Genomic DNA, 7,556 nt, shown 5'->3' on the forward strand with positions numbered 1-7,556 from the left:
AAGGGGTTTTATATAAACTGGTGAAATATTATTTCTAAGTTTCTAGGTACAGAATAGATGCTTAGCTAACATTATTTTGTCATCCCGAACACACATTTCTTCCTTTTCAAAATTTTTTTTATTTCTATTAATTACAGTTTATTCACTTTGTATCCCAGCTGTAGCCCCTCCCCCCATCTCTTCCCAATCCTACCTTCCCTCCCTCTTCTCCTAAAATCTGTACAGGATGGAGGACCCTGGGTAAGATGCTCAATCTTCACTCAGAAAGGCAAATGAGACAGACATCAGAAGAGGGAGGAAACTCCCATTTGATTTAAAGATGTCATCTACACCCTGTAAAACCGTGTAACAACAGTGCACCCATGTCTTCAGGTTTTTGCTGAGAATCTACTTCAAGGCTTCATTCATCCAGCGTAAATGATTGGATAAAAACCTTCGAGGTACCTCTTATCTTCAGTGGAAGAGAACTGATGCTTGCGTAAGACTAAAGAGGTGTAAATCTGAAACAATTTTCTGATTTTCTGGTCAAAATATTTCAATCAAGGGAAAAGGTAGAAGATGAATTATACATATTTTCTGCTAACTCTGATTAGTGTCACAGGACAACTGCTCAACTCTTTGTTCGTAAGTACAAGCTGAGTCATTTCTTTCCTGTGTCGTTAATCGGAGAAAGATAATTTGTATGGCAAGTATGTGTGTGTGTGTGACTTAGTCTCTTCTGTACATGAACGAGGCTTCCACAATGTGTCAAACGCTTGGAGGAAATGGATACTCATAAAGGCATAATTAAGCCACGCAAACACCTGGGAATGGCTGCACTTTTTTTTTGTTTGTTTGTTTTCAGATACGCTTCTAATTCTTTCTTTGTTTCTCTCCAGGAGGCTCCATATGGCCTGGCAGATACCCATATTTGGACTCAACCTGGATGTGCTTATGATGAGCTTGAGAATTGCATGCCACCTTGTCTCATTCATACCTTTCTCGGAGTGCTAACCTTGGGCAGGGTGACATGGTAAGCATGTCACCAAAGATCTCATGTCTGTGGGGTTTCAAGGGAAGGTGGGGCCTACAGGAAAAGCAGCAGCCATTCGCTGGAGTTCAAAAAGTGACAGCAAGATGTTTTCATATCTAAGCAAAGCCATTTTATACAACCCCTAGTTTGTGATTTCTGCATATTCCCTAGGGAGCTGTACCAAGGGCATTTTCTACAGTGTCAGAACTCATCTTTAGTCGATCTTTAGTGTTTAGAACAAATCAAACAAGACATAGATTATTATAGGAGTTGGGGTGCTACTGGCTACCTGCTTCAAAATCCAACAGCCAACTGAACTAAACCTACAAGGTTCTGGTTCATCTGGTTCATTATGGAACTGCAGGCAAGTACCTATGCTGCAAATGATCTCTCTTAATTGAGCAGCCTTGTGGCTGTGTGTGTGTGTGTGTGTGTGTGTGTGTGTGTGTGTATGTGTATGTGTGTGTGAGAGAGCTTTCATGGTACACATAATATAGAGCGTCATGTAGTCTTCTTCATAGGGAATCAAGAGACACTTTCTTGTGGGAAAAGGTATTCAAATTATACCACATTTGAGTAATTCTATTAACCCGGTACGTACTTAAATGTACTTTTGAAAATAGATTTATAGAAAAGAAATGGACTCTTTTCCATGAGCTTCAGGTTCCTATCACACTGTGAAGTGACATTTGGACAGTGTCCATGGCAATCTGTGCAGCCGTCCGTGCAGCCCTCGCTTTAAATTCGTTCCTTCTAAAGAACAGTGTTAAATGGCTGCTCATAAACAGAACTGAGAGATTTCTGAGTGGGAGGAGACGCCTCAGCTCCTTACTCATATGGTCTGTAACACTGATGTGGGCGGGCATCATTATGGAGTGCATGGGGACACCTCAGGATAAATATTTTCAGTTCTTTTTTTTTTAATGAAAAAAAAAATACCCATTGCTAAAATCTCTTTGGAATATGAGCCAAAGGAGCTGAGGAATTTCTCACCTTATTTTCTTACATTGCCACCATTCCAGCTTCTTTTTGGATGGTAGCTTAGAAGGCAGATATCTGAACACCACTGTTTTGGCTTCCTTGCCTAATTTCAGGCTGAGCCTTAAATATGGTGACTAACTCTTTTAGTTGTTTGTTGAGTTTAAATATCTGGGGGCCTGGATTTTTGTTGTCGCTGTTGTGAGCCACTTGGACTGACTCAACAGATAGTCATTAAGCAAATTTTTTTTGTCACTCATAATGACAAGTTCTGAGGAAAGAATGATGAATATAATGCCACACGATGCTCTTGGACTGATTGGGAAGGTATTCTCGGAGGGGAAAAAAAGGAGGCCTGATGGGATGGGAACACACAAAAAAGGAGAAAATGAACTCTTTACATGGCGTTACGGAAACTTCTTACATAAAAGATAAATGAACTGAGGAACGGAGAATGCTATGAATACAGGTATGGTCACTGAGTCTTTTATCTTCTGTTTTCAGCTCTTTCCTGAAAAGCAGTGCTTGTATGTGTATGTGTCTGTGTGTGTATGTGTGTGTGTGTGTGTGTCTGTGTGTGTGTGTGTCTGTGTGTGTGTGTGTGTGTGTGTGTGTGTGTGTGGGCATATGTGTGGACATGCATGTGTATGTGCATGTGTGTGTGTTTGTCAGTAATAAGAAAAAGAGGCTATCGATTTGACAGGGAAATTAAAGGAGTTGATGGGGAGGCGGAGTGATATAATTACATTCTAATTGAAACGCATGAGAGAGGGAGGGAGGGGTTGTTGAGTTTTTGTTTTTGTTTTTTTGTTTTTTTTTTCTGGTAGGAGAAAGTTGGAGGTCCAAGTAAGGTTCTGTATTCCTCAGAGCTGCCCTGGCCCTGTGAAGGATCAGGACTCACCCTCTACCATCATGAAAGGCAGGTGTCTGGGCAGCTCACAGTTAGTGCTTGGCTTGTCCTCAGTTTACTTCTAGAAACTCACAGCAAATCAGGGCTAGTTTGAAATTGGCCTCCACCTGGTTTTACCTCATGTTTTGAATTATGAGGCATCAGAGTTTAAGTGTTCTTTACATACCTCAGGATGGAAAAACTAATAAAATGAGAAAAATAATAAAAAAATAACAATACATAATCCCCAAAGTACCTTGTCTGATATTGCAACAGACTTAGACATTTTGTAGACAGGAATGGAAGCCAAAAGCACTCTGTTCATAAACATTGAGCGAAGATTTATTGGTGCTAGGTAATGACTGCATCAACAAGAGACCGAAGCAAACATTCTTCTGAAAATACTCCTGACATTCTGATCCACTTCCTGCTAGGTGAGAATGTAAATCTGCAAAGGTCAGAAAATGGCTGCCCTTCAGGCATAGGCAGACTGTTTTGAGATGCACTTCGTACCATTCTCAGTTATAAAGCTACACAGGCAAACAAAGCTAAGCTGTGATGTAATTCCTACACATGTTTTTAATTTGTGTGTTTTTAATTTATGTAGCACTTAGGGTTGGGTTTATGACCCGTGAGAGGATCTCTTCTTGTACAAACACCTGCTTTCTCCTTTGCTCTGCATAAATGATAGTTTTCTTTTGTTCAGGAGATCATTTTCACATATAGAATTGTCTCTACCCTCTAGATTCATTTTCTTTAATTCCATAGCACGATGTGCAGTGTAACATGGGACCTGTGGTGTGATGACCCTGGTGTGTTCAGCAGCATTTATTTGATGCTTTGGGGACAACTGTTACAGAAATGACAAGCATCAGCCTTCCACTGAAGAGAGGCAACTGGAGCTTCTGGCTTCCGGCATCCATTGTCCTGTTGCCTTCTCTAACTTTGAGATCCGCTTCAGGTGTATGAAGATTCTGTGATTAGCTGTTGTTTTGGTTACTTTTTTTATTGCTCTGAAGAAACACAATGACCAGAGAAACTTATAAAGAAAACGTTTATTGGAATTCATGGCTCCTCAGGGTTAGTCCATGATCATCATGGTGGTAAGCATGGCAGCGAACAAGCAGACAAGCATAGCGCTGAAATGGTAGCTGAGAGCTTACATGTTGAGAAAACAACCGTGAAGCAGAGAGAGAGAGAGACAGAGACATAGAGAAAGAGAGAGAGAAAGAAAGACACACACACACACACACACACACACACACACACACACACACAACTATCAGGGAATGGTGTGGGCTTTTGAAACCTCAAAGCCCATGCCCAGTGGCACACATCCTCCAACAAGGCCACACCCCTTAATTCTTCCCAAACAGTTCTGCCAACTGGGGACCAAGTGTTCAAACATATGAGTTTATCATGACCATTTAAACCACCACAGATGAAGAATTCTTATTAGTTCTACAAGTATTTATTAAGTGTGTGTGTGCATTGATAAAAGGGCTTTGATAGAATTGGTGTGGGGAGACGAAGGTGTATAAGAATCAATCCTTCTCTGGACAGAACTTAATGTTTTGAAAGAGTTAGGTCAACTTGTAAACAACAGGCATGAAATGAGTTTTATAGTAGAAGCATATGCAAATACTCTGGCAACCTAAAGAAAGGAAGAAGCTTTAAAAAACGCAATTTCTCCTGAGCTGTAAACATCCTTACAAACTGGAACTCATTATCTCCAGGTTGATATATTCTCAGGAGCTGTGATATGAATAGATCCAACCCCATTTCACATGTATATTTCAAAATTGCCTCTGGTTTTAGATTCTGTGAAAATATGTTTTATTGACTATATAAGTCCAAAGACAGGTAATACATAGTTAAACAGTTATTAAAAAACTTGTTTTAACAAAACCAACTTTTTCAAACTTCTTTTTTCTGGCTGGTTTTGTCTGGCATGCTATCCTGAGCATCAGTGTTTTGAATCATGGTTCATGGGGTACCCATCAAGTCACTTCCTATATTACAGCTTCTATCTTCCTGACATGGAGCTTTCTTAAAAAAAAAAAAAAAACCGAACAACCAAACATATATATTTACTTTACATCCCAATCATAGCCCTCTTCCCTCCTCTCCTCTAGATCCCTCCCTACGTGATCAAAAGCAGGCAACAGAATCCATGTCATAGACAGCACCTGCTCAACTTACTAGGGCACCCACATGAAAATCAAACTGCCCATCAGTTACATATGTGTATGGAGCGTAGGTCCAGTCCATGTATGTTCTTTGGTTGCTGCTTCCATCTCTGTAAGCACCATGGATCTAGGTTAGTTGACTCTGTTGTTCTTGCAGCATTCTTGTCCCCTCTGGGCCTTTCTATCCTTCCCTCCCACTCTTCCACAGGACTCTCCAAGCTTTGCCTGATGCTTGAATGTATGTCTCAGAATCTGATTCAACCGTAAACTGAGCTCAGAGACTCACTTCAGAGATGACTGGAAGTGTACTCAGGAACTTCTGTATACTTTCCTTCTTGGAAGGAAATCCACTCTTTTCACGAGGTTCCCCAAGACATAAACTCTCCATATAATCTTCCTTGATTTTATCCACTCAATATCTCAATCCAGTGTTAGCCACCCTTTTGTCAATATGATGCAACGCCTAAGATAACCAACAATAACAATAACAACAACAACAAATCAGCTCGTGGCTTAAATGTTTCAGTCTGTGGTGGCTTAGCCCTGATGCTTTGGGCCTGTAGTCAGGCAGTTTGTCATGACAGCAGGAGCAGGGCAGAATAAGCTGCTTGTCCTGGTAGCTGGAGGCAAGAGAGAGTCTGAGGTCCTAATATCCACTCTAAAGGCATGCTTCCAGGACCCCCCTCCATCCAACTCCGCCTTACCTCTTAGGTGCTCCGCTGCCTACTACCAGCCTTCTCCTGGAGACCAAGCTTTTAGTACCCGGCCCTAGGAAGGGGAGCATTTGAGATCCAACCTGTAACATTCTGTCTCTGTTCCAGCAACTGTCTATCTCTTAACAGAAAATACATTTCGTCTTTTTCCAGGACTCGCCAAAGTCTTAACAGTTCCAGCATTGGTTAGTTGTCTAAATCTAACGTCTCTGAGTCAGAACACAAAATTCTTAGCTGTCAGGTCCTATAAAGATCAAAAGAAAGTTACCTACTTCCAAGATAACAATGAAAACAGCGATCGTTTTCTGAAAGAGAATGATAGGGAGACAGAAATAAAAATCAGACCAAAGCAGTACTGAAATCCAGCATGGATTACAGACTGTAAAACTCCATGTTTCTTGGGTTGGTTCTTTTCCTATGGCTTCCCTCAGTAGGTGTTTCATGTTCTTGGTATCTCTAATTTCCTGAGATGTTCACTGTATCTCTGGCTTCATACTTATAGCTACAGAAGCACTTGCTTAACATATGCAATCCCTAGTACCTGAAAAAATGATGGAGGAGGAGGAAACAGAGAGGCTGTGGGGATGAAAGAGGAGAAGGTGAAGGATGCAGATGGGGGAGAGGAAGAAAAAGAGGAAAACCAAAGAGTTGTCCAGGAATATGCATTGTATGTTGTATCGTGAAATTCAGACATAAGATAGCAGCCCATGTTTGTGTACAAGAAAGATTGTTTAGTTCAATATATCTACTAACATAAAACTGTTTTTAAAGCCAGACATTAATGCTTATTCTCTGTCACTCAGCACGAAAGGAATGCCAACTGTATAGTAATAGCCTATTTCCTATGTGTCCTTTATTAACTTGAAAATCTTCCTCTCCAAAGGGGAAAAAATGTTATTAAGTCAAACATTTTGGTTTTTAAAAAATAATGTTTTGTAATAAAATACTTAATAATTCATGGAGTCTTGTGACAATTTGTGTTTAAAAAAATCTGGAATTCTTGAGTTATGTGAAAGCATAAAGGACAAGTATAGTAAATACTATATCCATTATTTAAGACAACAAGCACTGTAAAAATGGGGATTGTCAGAAAAGAAATTAGAAAATACTCCTTGGTTCGTCACCAAGTTCATATTGAAGTTTAATTCCCAAATGTATCTTAAGAGCATTTGAAAGCCACCTTTGGGAAGTAGTTAGGACTGCATAGATAACAAAGACAAGGTCTCATGATTGTATTAGTGGTCTTCTAAGAAAACAAAGACAAAGTTAGAAAGCTTTTACTGTCTCATCATGTGACTGACTCACCACCTTGGGTGTCTATAAAGTCCCCACCAACTAAAAGGACCTCACCTCTCATAGCCATTTGGTTTTAAATTTTGCATTCTTTTGAATCATGAAGCCAAAAAACCTTTATCTTTAATAAATTACTCATTATGTTATATTCAATTATGGAACAGAAAACAGACAAAGATTCCAGCCAATCTCTTTTGAAGGACTATAGTCAGGCTTTTTGGTTTTTTGCAGACCAGTGGTTCCCAACTTTCCCAATGTTGTAACTCTCTAATACAGGTGTTATGGTGAACCCCAACTATAAAATTGTTTTCATTGCTACTTCATAACTGTACTTTTTTTTTTTACTGTTATGAATCTTAATACAAATACTTTTGGAGGCAGAGGTTTGCCAAAGGGGTGGAAGGCATATGCTGTTTGTGCATGGTACTCTAGTAAAATGGAATGGCACGTGACATTGGGATAAGAGGGGGCAAAACTACAAG

Source organism: Psammomys obesus, unplaced genomic scaffold (assembly GCF_907164565.1).
Source record: "Psammomys obesus unplaced genomic scaffold, mPsaObe1.curated_primary_1811, whole genome shotgun sequence".
NCBI classification, from domain to species: Eukaryota; Metazoa; Chordata; class Mammalia; order Rodentia; family Muridae; genus Psammomys; species Psammomys obesus.